Below are 5,146 nucleotides of genomic sequence, written 5' to 3' on the forward strand. Positions count from 1 at the left end.
GGGCGGAAGCGGCGGAAGGGGCGGGGCGTCAAAAGGGAACGCCCACTCCGCGCGGATCCGCCAATCGGCGCAGCCGTCGTCGGGTGTGGCCACGCCCCCCTCGCGGTAACGGGCGCTCGGCGGCCGTTATCGCCTCGGGGAGGCCGGGGGTTGGGGCGGCTGCCCCCTGGCGGGTGGGGGGAGCGGGAGAAACCGGTTAAAATAGGAATAATAAAAATATATAAAAAATAAAAAATAAATATATTACGAAAAGACATTAAAAACACACATTCCTTCTGTTTTAGGCCTCTGTTTCTTCAAGTGGGGGGAGAAAAGGAGGACACCCTCTTGCCCCGTGTGAGGATCGAACTCACGACCTTCAGATTATGAGACTGACGCGCTACCTACTGCGCTAACGAGGCTCCTCGAGAACAGCTCTCCGCCCGCCGGCCTTATGGCTGCAATGCCGTGCCTCGTCCTGCCTCTGCGAGGCGTTGCCTTTGGTGCCAGCCTCCTCCTCTGAAGGACAGGTTCTTTCATGTAAATGGCTCCTCTTTCCCCTGCTGTTCCACGATCTAAACCATGACATTTGTTATTTTTTCCACAATGTTTCTATATGGCCATGCTGTTACATTCCTGAAGCGTTTGGGGTTCCCGAATGCTGCCTGGGGATGCTCTGTGAGCACCAGGCTCGCAAGGAAATTAAGTTGTTCTCACGTAATTGCAAAAATTAAAGCCAACCTCGTTTGCCTCTCTGCTCTGAAGAGTCGCTGTTCATCTGGGATTTCTGTGGTGAAATGAATTCTGTGCTCGCTGAAGTGCTCGGCAGGCCCCTGATGGCAGCCCAAGTGCCGCCCTGCGTCCTAACCAACAGGCCTCACCCTCGGCAAGTGGTCACCATGACAATCCTACAAATACATAAATTGGACAAAGACGGGAAAGCAGACATTAAATTGATGCCGAAAGCCTCCAAACCTCACCCACAGGAGTCACTGCCGGGAGGCTGATCGCCTGCAGAGTGAACAACTGCCAGGAGGAGGAGAAGGAATTTCGGACATGAGACCCTCCTGACAGACAAGAAGAGATCTGTGGTTGCCTTGAACAGCTTGAGGGTTTTCCCAAGGGTCTAGTAGGCGAGCCTTGCTGTCATCGGGGCCATATTTCCAGGGATATGGCTCGTTGCGCATTCAGGACCATCAGGTGACAGATGATGAGTCCAGGCTGCAAGGCTATGGCAGGAACAAAATTGCTGTAACCACAAGATGAGTAAACACACAGCTTCCTACAGTCTGAGCCGTGCATTCCTCCCCCCAGCAGCAGCTCTCACGTGCAGGATGAGGCCGTCATTTGAATAGCTTGGTTCATCCTCTGGGTCTTCGGTGACGGACAAGCTGAGTGCCCACAATTCTGCTTAAAAATAAGAAAAGCTGCTCCAAGTGCCTAAAACGAGGCACATGAACAATGAGTCACCTCAAACAATCAACTGTTTGGGAATCTGTCTGTAGCTGTTTTCCACCTGTATGGAATCACATGAATTTCCCCCTGCGTTACATTACATTCAGCCTGCTACTCAAACTTTCCGACACGGCTCTTGAAGGCCCTGTCGTGTCTGTTTGTTCAGGAACTGACGGATTCGTGGAGAGGACAGCAGAAGAACCGATGGCAAGGATGTACATGTGAATGAAACGAAAGATGTCCTTGATGACATTGCCTCAAGCTGAAACTCAGCGGTCTACAGCACGTGCATCTTTCTTCCCTGCTTTTTTTCCATTTTGGGGTTTTCTATTTTTATCTGGGCTTTCTTCTTTTCCTTTGAATGTTCCTTCTGTGCCTAATTACCTTCCGTCCCTTCTCCTCACCTACCTGGCTCATAAAACCTTATTCCATAGCCATGGTCCATGGATGCTGAGCCCCCTCCAGCCCTCAGCGATCCGTTTCCCACGGACCCCTTACCAGCCCAACCCAGCAGAAAGCTGGGCAGCCCACCGTAAATCCATGCCAATTCCTACAGCACTCCATCGCCCCATGCCCATTTCCTCCAGATGAGGAGGAAGAAGGGGAAAAGGCTGTGCTGAAAGGCAGAGCCCACCTCTGCGAGGCACTGATGTGGCCTGGCAGGGAGCAAAGCCCAGCAGATAGCCTCAGCATTTACCACCCTGACATCAGACTATAAAACTGGCACATTCTCCCCTGTTCCTTTCTCCATTATCTCAATCTATCAGCTTTATTTGTGGCAGCAGGGAGAACAGTAAAGGTGCATTATCATCCTCTCACATCCTGCGTGGCGCTACCAAATGTCTGAGCACCCTTCTTTGTAAACACGACCAGGGAAAGAGCCCAGAGCACTCCAGCACTGCTCTTTCAGGCAGGCAGCTTTCAGCCATTACCACAGGGCTCTTGAAAAAGGATGCACAGAGAGGGAAAATTCATTGTTCCATTTCTCTTCAGCAATTAAGGAGCTGATGCAGCTCTCCCTACAGTCAATTAAAGTCTTCACACTCACTCGGGCTTTGGATTGGTCCCCGAGTCGGCGTCCTCATTTTCTGTAATCCTGAAGTGTTTATGCCTTCCCAGTCTCTGAGCAGGGATGTGCCAGTTGATGGCATATCCAGCCAATTATAACCTGCACAACGAGCAGAGAATTATTTATTTTCCATTTGGCAAGAGGGAGAGCAAACTGTGACAAGACAGAGGAGCAGGCCGAGCCAGATGAACAAACCCCATTTGCTACACGCAGTACTCGCAGAATGTTTATTTGGCATAAACCTGCAGTGGGATTACTGCTTTGTGATAAGCGTACCTGGAGGCAGGACATTTGGAAGAGGGACTATTTCCATGGAAAGACCAAAGAATTTTGCCTTTTTTTTTTTTTTTGGTGATGTATACATTCCCAGAAATTATTTCCTCGCTATTTTAAGCTGGAAAATAGCTCTTGTCCTGATTTCAGAATTTCACACCTTCTTCCTTATTGCCTGAGCTTTGATCTCACCAGATTTTGCAGGACAAAAGAGTGGACAGACAGGTCTCTTCAGGGAAAATCCAGAAGATGTTGCTGCTGATGATTCAGGAAGTGTTTTTGCATCCTCCTTTAAAGCTGACCTCAGTGCCCTCTGTTTATGAAGGAGGGTTTGGTCTTTCTTCAGCCATCCTCATAGCGAAGTATTCATCAGTCTAATGCCCAGCTGCAGTCTTGAGTGCTTGGGGACACCGAAAACTTTATGGCACTTTTACAAGAAGCAGATGTTCTTTCTGCTTTGGCCACGGGCCAGCCTGAACAATTTCATTGTGCCCAACACCTCTGGCAGCTCAGTTCTCAGAAGCATTATCGGGTCCAGGACAGATCACAGGACAGGCAGTCAGGTGTTCGAGATGCTATTACTGGGTCAGCTGCTGAGCAATGCTTGTGCAATCACAGGCAGCCCTGAGTCCCTGCATGCCTTGGTTTCTCATGATGTAAATAAGGAGCATGTTTACTGAGGCCACAGGCTGAGAACCACTCAGGTAACTGAAAATGCGTGGACTTTCTTTAATCCTAGGTATGTTAAAAATCAGTGGAAGATTTTGTTGCATTCTACAATTTCCCTGCTATACCTCCTGCACTCACACTGTCTTTACTGCTTGCCAAGAGGTTATAGATCTTTTTGAGCGAAAGGTAGTCCATAAACACAGATTATTTTTGCTTACACCAACTGTTTTACTCTATTTCCTTCTGAAACCAATATCTCCCATTGAAAACTTGATCCTGAAGCCAAGAAATGTTTGCTGGAACAACAGTAGCAGTAACTGATATGAGGGTTACGGTACATAGGTCTTGGGCAATACCCCTTGTACGGAGTTTTTAGCCCAAGATTCTAAGAAAATGATGTTTTTGTGACGACACTGCACGTACCTGTGTATTAGTTTGGGTTTACCACAGAAAAAGGCATCTGGCTAACAATCTCAAAAGGGCTATACTCCAAAAGCCTTGTGAAATAGATGCCCAGAGAGAAGAGAGAGACAGCGTCAGTGTTCCCACTAAGGAACAGGCACATCTGTTGTTAAACCTCTGAGAAAAACCACACAGGAAAATGGTCTGTGAGTGGCTTATTTAGTTTCACTTTTCTAATATTACACTTGTATAGCCCCGCAAAAGAGAGAGATTTTGCCTCTGAGGACCTTCTCATCCTTGCTAGAATTCTTCTAACTCTGGGGGTAACTTTTACAGAGAAACTTGAAGGTTAGGATTGTCTTCATGGAAAATAGTCACCGTCTTAAGACAAATTTAAGATCGAGAGGAGTTATTTTAAGTCATTGCAAACAATTCAATCTAATTCTGTCTGAAAATCTCCCTTATTAGCTGGGTAACAGTTGCATATTGTATTAAAAAAAAAAAGTCTCACTCTGATCTTTAGCTGAGCTAGATCGATAAACACAATTAATGTGAAAATACCTGAGGGAAAGTATTTTGATCCAGGTGAGAATGCAAGTTCCTCTCAGCACAGTGTCCTTCCTTTTATTTTATGGGGTCTTTCTCCATATGTCTGGTGAATTTAATACTACTGACAGCTGCTGAGCTAACAGCCCTAGACGCTAAAGTGCTTTCTTCCAGAAAGGGTGTAGCACTGCAGAGGAATAGCTTCGTCTACACACTATAAAAAACCTTGTACAGTACTGTTTTACTAGATAAATGAGGGGATGTTTTGTAATTCTGATTGTGAGATACATTCATTTTGTTGGGAAGCAGCTGATACGGAAACTCAGTTCTCTCTGGATCTAGGGGTAAGTGGGATTTCTCCTCCAGGGAAACACTGTAAATATCAGCTCAGGTTCAAAGAGAGAGCCACCATTCATAATGCTTTTTTAATAACAGAAAAAAAAATAATCTGGAATATTTAACAGTTGGAAAAGCCTGACTTTTTGTATTTCAGATTGAAAATTTAGTATAGCCTGCTGGGTAGGGTGCAAACAGAAGGATCAGAGCTAGAATCCAAAACCAGCTTGCATTTTGACCTGCTTTTTAAGTCTGGGCAAATCACATCTCTTGCTTCATGAGAAAATAGGGCTGACAGATAGCATAAGAGATTACTTACTCCATCCCTCTCCCAAAGATGAGATCAATTTTCCCTAAGCTATTCAAAATAGATGTGTTACTAATCTATTTTTTAAATGTCTGATGGTGACTATTCCT

General features: G+C 46.2%; 1 non-coding gene across 1 annotated transcript; it reads right to left on the bottom strand.

Annotated features, from left to right (window-relative positions):
- Nucleotides 1-328: 328 nt before the first annotated feature.
- Nucleotides 329-401, bottom strand: TRNAM-CAU. The gene has a single exon. It is a non-coding gene; the product is annotated as a tRNA-Met (tRNA).
- Nucleotides 402-5,146: the final 4,745 nt, after the last annotated feature.

The sequence above is a fragment of the Oxyura jamaicensis genome, chromosome 11 (genome assembly GCF_011077185.1).
Source record: "Oxyura jamaicensis isolate SHBP4307 breed ruddy duck chromosome 11, BPBGC_Ojam_1.0, whole genome shotgun sequence".
Taxonomy (NCBI): domain Eukaryota; kingdom Metazoa; phylum Chordata; class Aves; order Anseriformes; family Anatidae; genus Oxyura; species Oxyura jamaicensis.